Below are 19,964 nucleotides of genomic sequence, written 5' to 3'. Positions count from 1 at the left end.
GAATCTGGCCTGTCTGCTGAAGCCACAGTCTGATTCTATCCATAGAGAGAGGAAACACAGGCATTATTATTCCTTCAGAAAAAGTCTTCTTCTTGGAATGACTTCCACAATTCTTAACAATGCAGCCAGGCATAGCTGTAAAAAGCAAAAACCAGGATATGCAAAGACCTCACGGATGCACGAAGCATTGCAAATAAACATCTGTCACCAGCATCATCAGATTTTATGTATCCCTCATGTACAGAGCGCTGATCTTATAGTACTCAGATATACATAGAGGAAGAAGCAGGTCCACAGCAGCACAGAGGATGTCAGGAGAGAAGGACGCAGATATTATAGAAGGTAACAGATACACAGAGGAATGAGCAGGTCCACAGCAGCACAGAGGATGTCAGGAGAGGACGCAGCTCTCATAGGAGGACACAGAGGAAGGAGCAAATTCACAGCAGCACAGAGGATGCCATGAGAGAAGGACGCTGATCTTATAGTAGGACACAGAGATACACAGAAGAAAGGAGCAGGTCCACAGCAGCACAGAGGATGTCAGGAGAAAAGGACGCTTATCTCATAGGAGGTAACAGACATACACAGAGGAAGGAGCAGAGTCCACAGCAGCACAGAGGATGTCAGGAGAGAAGGACGCTGATCTTATAGGAGGACACAGAGATACACAGAGCAAGGAGCAGGTCCACAGCAGCACAGAGGATGTCAGGAGAGGACGCTGATCTCATTGGAGGTAACAGAGATACACAGAGGAAGGAAGAAATTCACAGCAGCACAGAGGATGTCAGGAGAGAAGGACGCTTATCTCATAGGAAATAACAGAGATACACAGAGGAAGGTGCAGAGTCTACAGCAGCACAGATGATGTCAGGAGAGAAGGACGCAGATCTTATAGAGGACACAAGAAGGCGCAGGTCCACAGCAGCACAGAGGATGTCAGGAGAAAAGGACGCTGATCTTATAGGTGACAGAGATACACAGATGAAGGAGCAAGTTCAAAGCAGCACAGAGGATGTCAGGAGAGAGGGACACTTATCTCATAGGAGGTAACAGACATACACAGAGGAAGGTGCAGAATCCACAGCAGCACAGAGGATGTCAGGAGAGGACGACGCAGATCTTTTAGGAGGACACAGAGATACACAGATGAAGGATCAGATCCACACCAGCACAGAGGATGTCAGGAGCAGGGGCGGATTAAGGGTAACCAGGGCCCCGGGCTGTTCAGGACCTGAGGGCCCCCCCATCCCTGCACAGGTCATGTGATGGGTCAATCATCTTACACCTGAAACAGATAATTTCTGAAAAATAGTTACCGAAACTATAACCTAAAACACATCCACTGATCTAATACATATTCCCTTCAGTTTAAAAACACCACTAAGTCAGAGTATTATAGTACTGAACAGTCCAACTTTAATGTGTAAACAAGACTATTGCCCCCAAAAAAATAATAAAAAAACTGTGCAAGAACTTCCTGTGTGAACATAGTTTAACAAATAAATAATCAAAATATTCCGTATAATGCCGCTATAATAAATTCATACAGGTAAAAAAAAAAAAAAGAACCCTCAGAGATTCAAATAAAAAGGATAGTGACAGATTTCTAACATAAAATATACATTTTTTATTGATTTTTAACATTAAAAATATCATGTACAGGATAAATATAAAACATAAATGCTGGACTGGATCAATTTCCCAAATGTTAGCCGCGGATTATCAGGTTTTATAAAGTGCCTAGTGCAGTGACCATATTCTAGTCGTAAAAAGCTGTATCTAGCCTAGATATTTATATCAGTAAAGGTGAACCCCAGACTTAAAAAATGCCAAAAAGGTATAAAAAAAATCCAAATGGTATGAATCATTATCGGAGCACTATACCTTAAGATGGTCACAGATCCTGTATACCGCTGAACCCTGACGCGCATTTCAAGCGATGTTTTCCTCAGGAGGTTCTTTTTGGGGGTTTTTTTTTACCTGTATAGTTTAACAAATACTGAAGTAAAATACTCAAATTCTCAGCGTGTGCACGAGGCCTTACATATACTGAGGTAAAAACTCACCAATATTGAAAATGTGCACGAGGCCTTACATATACTGAGGTACAAACTCACTAATACTGAACATGTGAATGAGGCCTTACAAATACGGAGGTAAAAAACCTCACCAATACTGAACGTGTACACAAGGCCTTACAGATACTGAGGTAAAAACTCACTAATACTAAACGTGTGCACGAGATCTTACACATACGGAGGTAAAAACTCACCAATACTGAACATGTGCACGAGGCCTTACAGATACTGAGGTAAAAACTCACCAATACTGACCATGTGCACGAGGCCTTAAACATACTGAGGTAAAAACTCACCAATACTGACCATGTGCACGAGGCCTTACACATACTGAGGTAAAAACTCACCAATACTGAACGTGTGCACGAGATCTTACACATACTGAGGTAAAAACTCACCAATACTGAACATGTGCACGAGGCCTTACATATACTGAGGTAAAAACTCACCAATACTGACCATGTGCACGAGGCCTTACACATACTGAGGTAAAAACTCACCAATACTGACCATGTGCACGAGACCTTACACATACTGAGGTAAAAACTCACCATGGTAGCATAAAGCCCACATTCAAGCTCATTCACAACAATGAATAAATACACATGACTACAGAATAAATTGGCAAATGGCCGTGTTGTCTCTTCAAATAAATAAATATACCAAAATACCAAGAATTACTCCAAAAAATCCAAATATACATAACATACCAAAAATCCACCCAATAAGAATTGGGTGATTTTTTTCCCAACCAGCCTGAGAATCAAAGATGAGCAGGCCCCCCAAAACAACACAGCCACCGCTCAATTGCATTCTGGATTCCCACATTATAAATATCTAAACCAACATCCGACAAATGTATCCCATCACTCCTATACAAACCTTGAATATAACCCTCTAAATCTATGTGTCTATAGGAAAAACCACCCATTTGCTGGAAACACCTGCTCATTGAGCGATTAACCCTTTTCCGAATTTTCTCCATAAAAACTAACTTTTTACTGCTCCAAATAAGTCGAGGAACAATTTCTGAAAAAAATCAACGAAGAAGCTGGAAAAATTGACTGTATTAGAGAAAAATCCCTCTTCAATTGACCCAACAATTCTAACGTTTTAATCCTACCCAGATCATTTCCCCCTATGTGAAAAACCAATAAATCCGGATTCGGATAACGACCTATGAATTTTTTCACACTAGAAACCAAACTTTCAATTCTTAAACCTCTAATACCGAACCAAAAAACATTCACAGAGTCCAGATTAAAGGAAAGATTCTCAGAATAGTTTCTACTTGAAGCTCTCATCTGGGCCCACTGGATGAATGAATGCCCGAACAGCCAGATGACTAAAGGGCCTAGGATAATTGAAGAAAAAATACATGCATTACAATAGGTTAGGACGTATATACAATCTGTACCTATTGGAAGTCCACCTTCCAATGCTGCGAATCTTTTTTACCCCCAACCCCGCACCCGCAGCCTCAGTTGCAGCCCCAATTCTAAAAGAATGAGACGAATAAGCCTTACCATCCAATTCAAGCCTCAACAAACATTTCTTTAAGACTGCAGAGAACTGGAACCGAGAAACTGACGAACCATCTTTGTGTAAAAATAAAACCCCTGAAATGTCCGGGCGAATGGAAATCCAATCAGATAAATTTTTGACTGGACAAACAGAACAACCCGGTATAGCTTTCAACTTTAAAGTCACACCTTTCCCGAGTTGATCTGTTTTTGATTTTTTAATAAAAATAAAAACAACCGATCGTTTTATGACTATATCCTCCCGTAATAAACCAGATGTGCTATTTTTACTACTAGAAACCACTTCACCCACTCTTAAAGCTGCAAAAAAGGAAACAACAAAAATAGCCCTAAACAAGATAAGCTCAAAACGATCAAAACATACATCAGAAAGAATATCCCATAATCTCCTTAATAACTCAAAAGAAATCGGCCGTCTCTTATCCGGCGCAAACGACAGCTTCCTCAAACCCTTTAAACACTGACCCACTGCAAAATTTTTTAACAAAGATTCCCTTCCATTCAACTTCAAAAAGAAAGAAACACCCGATAACAATTTATGAATAGCAGCATAGCCAAACCCATCCGCAACATAAGTATTAATAAAAAACAAAATTGGCTGCACCTTGCCAGAAAAAATCTCAAAACCATTGACACCACAAAATTGGACCCACTTCAACCACGCAGCAGAATAAGATTTCCAAGTAGATTCTGCTACAGAATTTCTGATATAAAATGGAATTAACTCCAAATTGCCCCCCATAACTGGGACGGGCAAAGTGTTGCCTGCAAATCTGCCCCTGGTAGGCATACCCGAAATTCCTCCAATCTCTGAAACGAGAGATGATCAACCGCACGGTTAGAATCAGACAAAGCAAAAGACGCCTTAAGAAAAATGTTATATTTAAGACAAAAGAAAACCAATTTCCTTAAAAGACTACACAATATTGGACACTTTGAAGAAAAACAATTTACCGTAAAAACCAAACCCTGACTATCAGAAAGCAACAAAATACGCCTATTGGCCAGCAATTCACCCCATAAAAAGACCGCTACAAGAACCAAAAATAGGTCAAGCACCACCTTCCTACCTAATATCCCTTTTTCCCTCCATTCCACAGGCCATCTCCCATAACACCAGTGAGAACGAAAAACAATACCATAACCAAAACCGCTCGCTACACTAAAGAACAAATTTACATCCCCAGATGAAACAAACTCACTCTGAACACAACAAAACCCATTAAAAGAATCCAAAAATTCAAACCAAACGCACAAGTCTGCCTTCACTTCTTTAGAAACTCTGATATGTGCATTTGCCGACGTCACCCCTTTTGTAGCATCATAAAGCCTCCTAGAAAAAACCCTACCCATTGGCATGATCTTCAAGGCGAAATTCAGACTACCTAACAGAGATTGAAACTCTCGTAAAGTAGCCTTTTCCCTACCCAACAAACCCAAAATCAAACCCTTTAATTTGACAATTTTCTCCTGGGGAAGACTCAACTCCATTTTTTCCGAATCAATGACAATGCCCAAAAACTCTAACCTAGTACAAGCAAAAACTGTTTTATCTTCCGCCAACGGCACCCCAAAAAATTCCATAATTCGAATAAAATTAAACAACAATTTTTCACAACTCCCCGACAGCCGATCCCCAACAAACAAAAAATCGTCCAGGTAGTGCAAAATCCCACCCTCTCCAACTGAATCCTGAACTACCCAATGTAAAAAAGTGGAAAAAGATTCAAAATAAAAACAAGAAAGAGAAAATCCCATGGGCAAGCATTTGTCAAAATAATAACCAAAATCAAAATAAAAACCCAAAGAATTAAAACCTGAAGGACAAATCGGCAGTAACCTGAAGGCAGATTTTATATCAGCCTTAGCCAGTAATGCACCCCTACCAGACCTCCTTAACAAATCCACAGCTAAATCAAAGGATGCATAACTGACTGAGGCTGCACTAGAATCAATTTCATCATTTAACGAACCACCCTTGGGATAGGATAAATGATGAATTACCCTGAATGAATTCGGTTCCTTTTTTGGGACAATCCCCAATGGTGAAATTCTAAAATTAACAAAAGGGGGAGACTGAAAAGGGCCTGCTACCCTACCCAACCCTTTTTCTTTATCAATGTGCAACCTAACAGCATCCAGTTGCACATTGATAGATTTGAGATTTCTAGTGACAGTACAACCTACACCTGAAAAAGAAGGAACATAAAAACCTTCCTTAAAACCATTACAAATGATTTCCGCTTTCTGACGGTCTGGGAAGCGTCCTAACCATGGAAGCATTCTTTCCAGGCTCACCGGCGTCGGGGCCCTTGAAAAAATGTTCCCTGCCTCCAGACGCCGATACACCGGGCTGACCATGCTTCCTGAAGCACTTAAACAAGGGGTGCACCCCGGCACAGAATGAACATTCGTGCCGAAAACGGCAATTATTCTGCCATTTGCACGAAGATTCATTGAAAGCAAAGCGCACCCCACGTTTAACTGTTTGACTTGCTGGCTGTCTAGAAAAAGTGCTCCTCTGTGGCAGCATTAAATTCAGCCAAAGGCCTACATCTTTAATACCCCACTTTAACGAGGAATGCACAGACAGCTTTTGTCTAAAAGATTCATCGTAATTAAGCCAGGCGAGCCCACCAAAATTACGATATGCTTCCAATATACTATCCTGGTGTTGAAATAACCCACTACACATATGAGGAAATTTTTCCCCAAGGACCGCAGCATAAATACCAAAGGCTTGAAGCCAGGAATGAAAGGATCTAAAAATTTTTTTCCTCTCACTCTCTGCTTCCTGTTTAGCATCAGCCTTCTCGAGTTTATGCTGCGGCTCTCTAGCAACAGGAAGAAGGGAAAACACATCCACAAATTCTAACTTCCATATTTTCTCCTTAACGGACGCACTGAGGTGAAATCCCAAAGGGGAGACCTCACACACACCAGTGCCTCCTTTAAGTGCGGCTCAGCCACCCCAGGGATCCCATCCCGAGACAACCCAGGCATAGGACCCCCAGGTAGCCGTCCACTATGCGTAAAAAACTCAGACATTGTCTGCAAGACAACATCTTTCACCACATCCCTATCACAAAGAAATGAGTTACAGTTCTCACCAACACGATCAGTCCGTCTTCCCACGATATCTTCTCCAGACGACCGTCCAGCAGGTTCTCTTCCATCTTCGGATCCCTCCGAAGCGCTCCAGGCCAGCAGCTCCACCGCATCCCCCGATAGGCTCTTTTGCAAGGGGAGCGGTAAAGCACACTGACCCGGCGCCGGCTCCGCCGCCATTGCAGAGGAGATCGCCGCTGCCGATCACGCTGACACAGCGCCGCCTGATGACACCGGCGGCCGAGGATGCTGGGAGTCGCGAGCTGATTCGCCGGCTTGATCACGCCGGCCCCGTCTCGGCTCTCGCGATGCTGCCGACCGACCGCCCACCGCTACTCCGCCCTCTCGCGATACTTCAGCCGGCTGTTTACTCCGGCCTCGGCTTCCGCGCGATGATGACTCCTTCCTTGCTCTTCCATCCGACCTCCTGGACACCGCCGGCGGTAAGTCAGCTTCATCCCTTCTCTTCTTCCTCAGGATCAGCCGATTCTCGCCGACGCCCTCCACCTGGAAGACTTCATCAGCCGCCGCTGGCTCCGCTGCCGACATCTCCGCTGGAACCGATTCAGGCGCCGACACCCCGGACTTCAGGCAAGACCGCAGCCACTCTTCTCCGCCTTCTTCGCCGGCTCTCCGGAGCAGCTGTTGAAGCAGGGAGTCCATCTGATTCTTCTTGCTTCACAGATGATTCTGACACAGCTGACCAAATCAGCTGTTATTTATACAAAAATTACTCCCGCTCAAAACCATCACTACCCAATCAGAATTTACAAATTTGGGCGCGCAACAGGCTGAACAAAACCAGTTCCAGCCTGTCCGCGTTACCAGCTGTAAAGCCAACGTTAACCCTTTAGGGTCAAACAAAATTAACCACCAAAACACCTACTACGATTCTAACAGAACTGAGCAACCTAAAGCATTAAAAAATACCCTAAGAGGGGGGGGGGGGGGGCTCATGCTACCATGTAATCTCCAGGTTTATATACCCTGTCGATTTTCCAATACTGAACATGTGCACGAGGCCTTACACATACTGAGGTAAAAACTCACCAATACTGAACATGTGCACGAGGCCTTACACATACAGGAGGTAAAAACTCACCAATACTGAACGTGTGCACGAGGCCTTACACATACTGGAGGTAAAAACTCACCAATACTGAACATGTGCACGAGGCCTTACACATACTGAGGTAAAAACTCACCAATACTGAACGTGTGCACGAGGCCTTACACATACTGAGGTAAAAACTCACCAATACTGAACATGTGCACGAGGCCTTACATATACTGAGGTAAAAACTCACCAATACTGACCATGTGCACGAGGCCTTACACATACTGAGGTAAAAACTCACCAATACTGAACGTGTGCACGAGGCCTTACACATACTGGAGGTAAAAACTCACCAATACTGACCATGTGCACGAGACCTTACACATACTGAGGTAAAAACTCACCAATACTGAATATGTGCACGAGGCCTTACAGACACGGAGGTAAAAACGCACTAATATTGAACATGTGCATGAGGCCTTACACATACTGAGGTAAAAAAAATCCCCAATACTGAATGTGTGCCCGAGGCCTTACACATGCTGAGGTAAAAACTCCCCAATACTGAACAGGTGCACGAGGCCTTTGGCCTGAAACACACTTCCGTAAAAAAAACACGTGCGTGTCCTGCATTTCTTTTTTCGGAAAAGGAGGAACGACAAGCTTTTAAAGTGCAAAAAATGTGACAGGTTTTTATTATTATGGCAGGTGACAATTCATTGCAAAGTTAAAAACACTTAAGAACAGAGACCTAAAAATGACAGTATCCTGTTTCCCCCCACATCCCAACACACATGTATATATCTGTAAACATAGACATGGGAAAAATGATGGCTGATTCACGGCACAATAACCCAAATTAACACATATGCTTTTCAGTGTTAAAGCTGATTACGCTGGTAGCTGTCATTTTTAGGTCTCTGTTCTTAAGTGTTTTTAACTTTGCAATGAATTGTCACCTGCCATAATAATAAAAACCTGTCACATTTTTTGCACTTTAAAAGCTTGTCGTTCCTCCTTTTCCTATTATGCATATAAGCTTGTGCAGCAGGTGGACCATTAATTCTAATTGGATCCCCTGCATTATTAGTCTGGTTTTGTGGAGTCTTTCTCTAATTTCTTTTTTCGGGTCCGTTTTCTGCTTTTGATGTCTATTTCGCCGGTACGTGTGACATTTGTGTTATGGCGTATGCTCGCCGTGTGTGCGTGTTCAATGTCCATGTATGCGTGAGGTACGTACGTGTCAACTCCGTGTTCAGTCTGTTTGTGTCCATACGTTTCTGATGGAAATTGACGTTGAAAATGTCTAATCATGAGATTCTGTTGTGTCCAATTGGACTATCAGCTGCCATAATCACTACTAATTGGTAACCTTTGTTTAAATTCATTTTCAAGGCTGAAATGAGCTCAATAGACAGACACAAAGATGTCTCTTTCAAATGAGTGTACAATGACTCTTGTCTGGTTGATTTCAAGGAGATTTGGTTTACGGCGCCATATGCTAGATTTTAAACCAAAAAGTGAGAAAAGGATGTGAATCCACCTCCTAGTCATGCTACGTAATACACATGGCCATTTTTATACATTATATGGTGAAATTAGAAAATATCGTTTGAAGTTCAACGCCTACTGCCGATTAATCATAACGAGCTTTGATTACATCCTGGAGCTTTTGCGTGACCATCTCCAACATCAGGACACCTGTATGCGTCTCAGCATCTCCCCAGAGGAATGCTTATTGCTGACTTTACGGTATGTGTACTAATTATCAAATGTGCAAATTAAACCAGTTAAATAATGCTTTTGCTTCTTAGGCCCTGTGCGCACTTGCCGTTTTGTTGCCGCGGATTTCCTGCGGTTTTGCTGCATGTTTCGCTGCAGAAAATGTTCATAACATCTCTGCAGTGAATCACCAGCAAAACCTATGGAAAAAAAAATGCTGTGCGCACTATGCGGAATTTGACAGCTGCATGTTTTGCTGTGGTATTCCCGCAGCAGAAAAAATTGCATGTCACTTCTTTTCCGCACGTCGCTGTGGGATTTCACTCCATTGACTGCAATGTAATTGTGAAATCCCGCAGGGAATAACTCAGGCAGCAAATTCTGTGCGGTTCATTGCGTTTTCCTGCATTAATCCCTCCGGTATTTCGCGGTTTACCTGCGGTAATGTACATCGCTGCCTGCGGTTTGCAGGGAAGTGATGTCATTATGAGAGGAAGAGGAAGCGGAGCAGAGAGGTAAACACACACATCAGACATAGAATACACACAGATCGCACTCACACACACAGACACAGACATATAGAATACACACACATCACACACAGACATATAGAATGCACATAGAAATCAAACGGAAATATATTAAAAAAAAAACACGTGGGCTCCGCCGTATTTTTACCGTCCAGCCGAGGTAAGCACACAGCGGCGGCCCGGTATTCTCACGCTGGGGAGGGCGAGGGACAGCGTTAATGTTCCCCTCCTCCCGCAGTCGAGAATATCAGCCTGCAACTGCCCCGAAACTGTCGCATCCATTATGCAACAGTACTGTAGTGTCCCTGGTTCTTCCTGCTGCCGTGATGCAGTGGCAGTCAGGGTAATAAGGAGTTAATGGCGGCGGATCGCTGCCACTAAGTCCAGGCTTGATCATGGCAGCGTCTATGTGACAGCTGACACAATCAACCCGTAAGTAAAGTGAAAAAACACATACACCGAAAAATCCTTTATTTTAAATAAAAGACAAAAAAGCCTCCTCGTTCACCCTTTTATTAAGCCCTCCAAAAACACACAGCTCTGGCGTAATCCACGTCCTGCGATGCTTGCATCCAGCCGCGACTGACACTGACACAGCGCTGAATGCAGCCTCGCAGCGAGACAGCAGAGGTAACCACAGGGCATTTCCCACGGCCGGTAATGTGAACTCACTACTGCTCGGGAGAATTGCAGCAATCTGTCCCCTATCTATCTATCTCCCTCTGTTTATCCCTCTATCTATTCTTCTATCTGTCTATTTATCTATCTATTTTTGAAAAAAAAAAAAAATAATAATTTCCTTCTATGTGCTTTATTGCATTGAATGCAATAAAACACATGTACCAACCCGCACGCGGCAATACCGCGGTAAAACTGCAGCAAACCGCATGCGGTTTTTGGGTGCGGTTTGTCACGGGTTTTTACCGCGGGTGTGGTAATCTGTCAGTGCCTGTGGAATTTTCTTGAGAAAATTCCATTTTCCAGTGCGCACAGGGCCTAAAAGTTTGAACTGTGTGACCAAACTGACATGAATGATTGGATAACTTAGCCAGCGCCAATGAAATATCATTCTGTATGTTTCTTGACATGTCTACGGTTTTTGACCTTGTAGAGATGTATGATAAACACAAGAGACATTTAAATCTTATTGAAAACATTTATTTTACTGCTAAATACCTCATTTTCCAATATGAAAAACAAATAATGCAATATATATGTTTGTTTTTTGTAAACACATAAAAGTAAAATAATGTATTAATGCATACATAGCTATTGACTTACAACCAAGACATTTGGACTTGAACATTTAACTTATATACTCTTATCATTCTTTATTTCTACTGTAGATTCCTTGCAACAGGACATTCCTTCAGCAGCCTACATTTTGGATTCCTTTTGGGGAGATCTACAATTGGCATCATAATACTCCATACATGCAGTGTGATATGGGAAACCCTAAAGAACCATGTCATGCAGCAGCCTAAATCACAAGATTGGATTCTCATTTTTGATGATTTTTTTGTTAAAACAAGATTTTCAAATTGTGTGGGGGCATTAGATGGCAAACATAAAACAAAAGTAAAGATAAGAACATTAATGGACTTCATGATGAACATGATTTTAACAAGAAAAAACAAAAAGCCAGCACTAAAGGGGGCTTTACACGCTACGATATCGTTAATGTTTGGTCGCCGGGGTCAAGTTGTTAGTGACGCACATCCGGCGTCATTAACGATATCGCAGCATGTAATACTTACCAGCGACCTTAGGCGACCTCAAAAATGGTGAAAATCGTTCACCATGGAGAGGTTGTCCCAAAGTCAAAAATCGGTAAGGGTTGTTTAGCGTTGTGGTTCATCGCTCATGCGGCAGCACACATCGCTATGTGTGACACCGCATGAGCGAGGAACGTCTCCTTACCTGCCGCCGGCCCCAATGAGGAAGGAAGGAGGTGGGCGGGATGTTACGTCCTGCTCATCTCCGCCCATCTGCTTTGATTGGCCGGCCGCTTAGTGACGTTGCGGTGACGTCGCTGTGATGCCGAACGTCCCTCCCCCTTGAAAGAGGGATTGTTCGGCAGTCACAGCGACGACGACGACCAGGTAAGTATGTGTGACGCTGCGTAGCGATAATGTTCGCTACGGCAGTGATCACAAACAATCGCATGCGCGACGGGGGCGGGTACTTACACGGTCGCTATCACTAGAAATTGCTAGCGATATCGCTACCGTGTAAAGCCCCCTTAAATGTGCACTTCAGCACTAAAAATTCCAGACTGTACTTATAAAAATTTGAGATTTTTGGCAAAAAATTGCAATTTCTTGAGCTCCCCCGCCACGTCACAGCAAATCTCTTTGGGACAGTCCTAACACTAAAATATTTTTAGAAAATGTGCCATACGGCCTCACATATGAAATAGTAGAACTGCTCTTAGCAGCACTCACCTGATCTATTTCAATCCCGTACCCATGACTGAGTCATTGCTATGGGCGGGACAAGCCCAAGCAAATGCTGCATGAAGTAAATAGCCTGTGGACAAGGCCTGATGACTTAATGTGAACAGTCACCAACCGCCAAAATCTAGACAGGTGGAATACGGACAATTGCGGACAACACAGCAGACTGCGCCTCATCACTGTCCTCAAGGTTATCTTCAGTGCTGTTTATAAAAAGTGATATGGTTATTTTTTTTTATTCTTTTTAATAAAAAATTATGCATACAACAAAAAACTTACTTAGGAACCTCTATATTTGGCCTTAGAAAATCCAGCCTATCATAGTGTATGTATTTGGTTTTTTTTGGAGGCAGCAGCAGATGTGGGACAGGATTATATTCATGGCAATATTGATCTCTAGCTGACCGCCAGCGCCGTTTGACGAAAAATAAAGATAACATTAATAAACTTCATGATGAACATTATTTTAACAAGATTTAATTTAAAAAGGAAAAAGAAAAATTATGCTGGCCGTGGTGTCTGTTTTAGGCTTAAGGGGCACTTTGCCCACTACGACATCGCAAGCCGATAGTAGCGATGCCGAGCGCGATAGTCCCTGCCTCAGTCGCAGCTGCGATATCTTGTAATTGCTACTGTAGCTTCACACGCACTTACCTGCCCTGCGACGTCGCTCTGGCCGGCAAACCGCCTCCTTTCTAAGGGGGCGTGTTGTGTGGCGTCACAGCGACGACACACGGCAGGCGGGCAATAGAAGCAGAGGGGCGGAGATGAGTGGGACGTAAACATCCCGCCCACCTGCGTCCTTCCGCATAGCTGGCGTGAGCCGCGGGACGCAGGTAAGGAGATGTTCCGTTCTCCTGCGGCTTCTCACACAGCGATGTGTGCTGCCGCAGGAACAAGGAACAACATCGTACCTGTCGCTGCCGTGACATTATGGAAATGACCGTCACTACACCGATGATACGATTTCGACGCTTTTGCGCTCGTTAATCGTATCAAAAATGATTTACACACTCCGATGTCGACAGCGACGCAAGATGTGCGTCACTTTCGATATGACTCCACCGACATCGCAGCTGCGATGTCGTAGTGTGCAAAGTACCCCTAACATGTAAATATACACATATGTACTTAGTATAACTAATACATTGAGGCATAGAGATCAAACACAGCAGACACATGTATCCATAAATAGGATGAACTATTTAAAAACGTAATGGCAATTCAGACAAGATTATGATAAGATGAAGACATGTTGCAATTATCATGTCCACCACTACATGCGATATAATGTTTGTAAAGTCAAACAAAAAATTAAAGTTTAAACATTCCCTATATAAATACTTGTAGAATAAACAAAGATAACAGACAATGCCATTGCTGTGTGGATGTGGGTTTTGACATCCCAAGTATGAATTAGATGTATACAGAGATGTGTCCATCCTGACAATAAGGTAATGCAAATGATAATTCTGTGTAAAGTGCATATGGAGCATAACATGCCATATTTCTAAGAGTCACAAACATTTAAGAATCTTACTGTCATGTGTTGTTCAAAATGAGTCAGCAACAGTAAGATATGTGTGAGATACGCACAAATGAGCAAAACTTCACCAATATCATGCAAGACATTTCTGGATTTATTGAAGCCACAATAATGGCTGGACTTACCATATTTTGCTCTATTTCCCGGGGTGCATTGAGACCATCCATTCCTGGGGTAGACTTGTTCAGCCACAGACATCCAGGCTCTCTCCACCACCAACCTGTCGTGGTATCCATCTACACCGGTGTCCCATAGCTCTGGATGCCTCTCTACTTCCCTAATCAGCCTCTCTGTGTCTACCCTTGGAGCCATTTTCAGAAATGTGGGGTACAGAGAGCTCACTTTGTGAGCAGAGAGGAAAGCTGCAGTCCTGAGAGCAAGTGAGGCAGGATATGAGGATTTGGCGCCAGACATAATGACCTTAATTGACCTGTAGGATTGGAAACAAGTGGAGGTGATGTTTGGATTAAAAACGCACACGGATGGTACAGATAGCACACGTGCAGGCACTGACCCATTGACTTTAGGGGGTCCATGTCTGCGTGATGCCGGAGAAACGCACACACGTACAATCCACACGGACACACGTTCCGTGTGGCTTTACGTGTGTGTGCCTGTTACCATAGGGTAACATTGGTGCACGTGTGCTCGTGCCGCCGGTACGTGTAAAAACGTCCCAAACACATACCGGCGGCACGGAAGTGTGTTGGAGGCCTTAGGAGGATTTCTGTTTGTGCAGGTAACTGTTACTGTGCAGAATTATTAGGCAACTTAATAAAAACCAAATATACCAATATAACTGCACAAAATATAAAAATAAACAAAACCCAAAACACTAGTGACCAGTATCGCCCCCTTTCTTTATGAGGACACTCAGCAGCCGACCATCCATAGATTCTGTTAAACAACATAGAGAGACCGCACTGGATCTCATAGTGTGATCAGAAGGCAAAAACTTCAAATAGCATGAATAAACCAAAGGACAGAAGACGTTTTTCATTTTGCCAAGTACCCATTACCACGTCACAGATGGAATATAACACAAAATGTATATAAAATCACATTTTATTGGTATAAAGATTTTCTTTAAAAAGGTAAAGAGGATTCAAATATTACAAATAGTATGTACAAATCCAAGTACAGAAGACATAGGAGGGTGAATAACCCCCCCCCATGAGTCCACACTTAAAGAGTTAAAGACAGTCATTTGGACTCTCTGGACACCAGTAAAATAGGAAATTCTGTGCATTCCCAGACACTGATAAATATGTTAGAGGCTGCTGCACTGAACAAGACTGGCAGCAAAACACTATTTAATCAAACCAACACGAGAGTCAGATATGGGAGAAGCACATGGTGACAGATAGATACGAAAGACAAATGTCATATTCAGAATGCTTACCATGCACAGTACAATAATATGCGTAGACCAGTAGGGGGACAAGTCCCAACATGTGTTTCGCGTCAATTATTGACAGCGCCATTTAACGGGTTAAACAGCACGGGCGGTTAACGATTCCACTCGTGTCTGGCAGGCACACATCTCAGCTTTATAAATCAGCTGAGATGTGCGATGATTTCCCGCTGCTGCCGGCGGTAGCAGCCGAAGATTAACCCTATCATCACTAGGGCATAATTTTACGGCCCGCGATCGTGAAGGGGTTAATGTGACACTGGCCGGAGAACTTTACTGGAATCAACTAAATTTTCCGCTAATATTTTCTTGACTCCAGATTGCAAAAATGTTCTCATTCGCCAACTCCAGCGATGTCCTATCCCGGCTGTCCCATTCACACAAAAAAGCATGGGAACTTTGCTCCTTCACCACGTATTGACCATCCTTGATCCTTGGAGTTAAGGTTTTTGAGAATAAAGTCTAACTTGTCATAGATTTCCCTCAAGTGCACAGAATGCCCTACAGGCACTGAAGCAACTGGCTGCCATTCTGAGGTAGCAGCTTTCAGGCGTTTTTTAGGATGAATCAATAAAGAGTCTCCACTCGCTCACATTGTCCAATGTTACAGCTTACCATCAGCCCAGGAACATCACTGCAATACGATAGATCACCGTCTTAAGAAAAGTAGAAACCAAATGTATTTTTCTTTGCTTTTGTTGCATGTAAAGAAAAGAGGGGAAAGGAGCGCTCCTGTGTGTAAGCCGTTTATCTCTAATTTCAGATGCGATTGCATTGAAATGCACTCACCTATTGAAGTTGTGCATCCCCACACAACCACTGTAGCAAACGTGTGTGTAAAACGTATTCTGCAGGTAGTCTTCATCAGGTCTGCAACAGCTGCTGTAGTTATGGTAAAGCCCCACTGGTGTGGCTGTATCCATTGATGGTGTCTCATGGACTGATGACGTCGGTGGTGGCCGGTGGAGCTGGGGTGAGATCCCTGTTGGCGGCGGCTGCTGGAGCTGTGGTGATATCTCTGTTGTCGGCCGCTGAAGCTGTGGTGAGATCCCTGTTGGTGGTGGCCGCTGTAGCTGTGGTGAGATCCCTGTTGGCGCATGCTGTTATCACGATGGCATCCGCAGGTTTTGAAAAGGAGCTGGAACATTCCATCTGTCTGACCCTGTATACAGATCCTATTACCCTGAGATGTGGACACAACGTCTGATGGGTCTGTATTGATCAGATGCTGAATACACACGACAAGTCTGGAGTTTACTCCTGTCCTGAATGTAGAGAAGAGTTTCAGGAGCGACCGACAAAGAAGAGGAACATCACTTTGTGTGTAACATAGTGGAGAATTTCCGGTCTAATCATGGGGATGATGCCTCAATCCTCTGCACTTACTGCATTTGGAGCACCCCACGGGGCCTGGGGGAAATACTCGTCACTGGCCCAGTGAAGGGTCAGGGGATGTTACGGGTGACCTGCCCGGTTTCGTGACCCCGAGGTGTCCACAAAAAGGGATGAGGAAGGAAGATGGAAATGGTGATGGGGGTGATAATGAGGATGATTGTCTCGTGATGCCACCTGCAGTATGCAGCCATGTGATTAGCTACCGCTGCTGTCGCTGTCCTCCGGGGCGGATGGTTGTAGCTGCAAGGATGGTTTTGCTCCCCACAGGTGGAGCGGGCGCCGGGGAGGATGATGAGGGGAGTAGTAGATAGTTGACTCCGAAGTGCGGGACGACTGCTCCGGCAATAAAAAGTATGAGTCAACTGCTGCGGTTCCAGGTCTGTTCACTCACAGTTTTTAGATTGCCAGGGAGATACCGGACACCGTCGTGATGGGCCCCAGTCGATCACGGATCTGTTGGAGGTCAGAACCGGTACAGTGGACAGTGGGCCCTTCCTTCTTGCGGCTTTAAAGATGGATCCCCGTGGCCTAAAGCTGCTTGGGGACCCTGCTTCTTGAAGTGTTAGCTCCCGTCCCATATGCAGGTGCCGCGAGTCCACGGTGGGGCCTGACTTCTAGCACGACTCCGGACCCTATATGGCATTGTGCTCCGGGAACTGTGGTGGCCAGAGTGACATACAATCCCCCTGTCCTTCAGAGTCTGGTGATACAACGTGAAGTCTGTTCCACCCTAGGATTTTGCACCCTGAAATGCGCCGGTCCCGAGAAACCAATTAAGCTCTCCCCTCGGCGACCATATTGACTACTGCGTCCCACCAGTGCTACCAGTAAATCCGTCCGCTCCTTCCCCTGCTGGAGAACTCCTTAACTTTTGTGTTGGCTCCTAACTCCCCTGGTGGCTGCTCCTCCCCCGGTTCTCTGTCATTAGTGGGTGGCGGCCCCCATGTTTAGTGACTGTCTTAAGACCCGACCCTAGCCAGGTCCCCAATGGCAAAGGCAACCTGGTTGTGTGTATGGTTTGTGTGTAGTGGAACCAGTACTGACCTCCTCTGGATCCAGTATAACATCTTAAGTGAGGTGCAGTACCCTGTGGCGACTGAAGCCTCAGGGGCACCACACATTCACTTTCCTGTATCTTCTGTTAAGTCCTGTCTGATGTGTGAGGCTTTCTGTGTGATTATCACCTCAGAGTTCACAACAAAGAACCATAACATGTCCTAACTGATCCCAGCACGACTCTGGAGAACAGGAAATGTTCTGTCCATAAAGATCTGATGCATTACTGCACTGAGGACGCTGCTTGTATCTGTGTGTCCTGCCGTCTAATTGGAGAACACCAGGGACATAAATTGGAGTTTCTAGATGAGGGCTTAAAGAAAAGGAAGCAGGTAATGAGAAATGTTCTGCAGAAACTGATCACAAACAGAAAAAAACTGAGCAAACAGTCTGATGTCTGGAGAAGCACAGGAGAGATGCTCAAGAAAAATCATCTGAAGAAGCTGAGAAAGCCATTGTCCTTTTTATAGACAACAGGTGATGGGTGAACGACCTGGAGAAGAGAATTCTGAGTGATATCTTCAAGCGAGAAGAGCAGATGTCACGGTCACTGTCTGACGTGATCCAGAAACTGGAAATAAAGAAGGACAAGTTGTCCAGAAAGATGAGGCACATTGAGGAGCTGTGTAACATGACTAGGGTATTGTAAAGTGTCCCCACGCACAAATAACGACACCAACGCTGAGTGACGATAGAAATATACGGCCACAGCAGCTTTAATTAATAACATACTCAAACTGTTAAACCATCATAACTGTAACTTTTTCCTTGAGGAGATCCTGGATGGCCTAAACCACTGACAAACAGCACCAGAAAAAACATCTCCAGTCGCACCATACCGACTCGGGGCTGGCCATTGTCACAGTGCTGTCCCTTCCAAATTTTAACCTGTTCCCCGGGAACCGTCCCGGCCGGAACTTAACCATAACCAAGTATGAAGAGTCAGCATACCTCCATTGTGAGCCCTTACTCCATTAACCTAAGGCCATCCCTGACCTCCTCACCTCCGCAGCGATCGGACGCGAAACCTTGCGCCCGAGAGTCCCGCTACACCTTTATCGCTTTTTGCACACCTTCCTTCAGGTCCAAGTTCCACAAATCCATGCCCATATCATTTAGGTGGACCCCATCCTCTCGTAGGAAATCCGAATCAGGAACCTCCAAATCTCTTATGTCGTACGACCACTCCCCTTTGTCTGCTCACAAATCGTGAGACCGCTCTATTGACTTTCCCCCTGGCCCTGTTGATCTTATCCACCGCGCGAGCATACCGCCAATTAAGTTGCGCCACCATTTCTGACCAGACCATAACAACCTTAGGGCATAGCTCCCGAATCCTCAATAAATCCAACTTGATATCCCTCACCAAGTCCCTCGATGAACGGACACCTAGATCATTGCCCCCCGCATGCAATGCCAAAACATCCGGCGGGCGATCCAACCTCGCATAATAATGAATCTGTGGTAGGACACCATTCCATAACAGGCCCCTTATTCCAATCCAGCTGACGCTTGCCTCTCCTCTCCTGAGACCCAGCAATCTCCCTTCAGGCCTTTGCTAGCCGTGCGCCCCAATACACGAACGAGTGCCCCATAATCCAAACTAGGCATGCGCTCGTATCTGTGAAAAAATAAAATCAGACATTCCCACGAAACAAGACAACAAACAATATTGAACTAAACATACACTTAGACAAACTACAAACGCACATATGACTTGTACCTCTTGGATTCCCATCGACCAATTTGCTTCACCACACTCTCAGTTAGTCCCCACAGGGCTGCTTCTGTTGCCGCCCCTATTCTGAAGGAATGGGACGCAAATTCCTTATGATTCAATCCTAAATACCTTAAAACCTTCCGAAAAACGGCCACAAACTGAAATCTGGAAAGAGCCTTCCCGTCTTGATGGATTAAAAAAGATTCCTCAATCCTACCAGACCTCCGCGCCAAATACTCACCAACCCGGTGTACCTGACACGCAGGGGATCCCACCACTCCAAACAAGACCACTTTCTTCCCCTTTCCAGCTTGATCAGTTTTTGACTGTCGCAA

This window comes from Anomaloglossus baeobatrachus, chromosome 6 (assembly GCF_048569485.1).
Source record: "Anomaloglossus baeobatrachus isolate aAnoBae1 chromosome 6, aAnoBae1.hap1, whole genome shotgun sequence".
NCBI lineage: Eukaryota > Metazoa > Chordata > Amphibia > Anura > Aromobatidae > Anomaloglossus > Anomaloglossus baeobatrachus.
Note: the sequence above shows the minus strand (reverse complement) of the source record.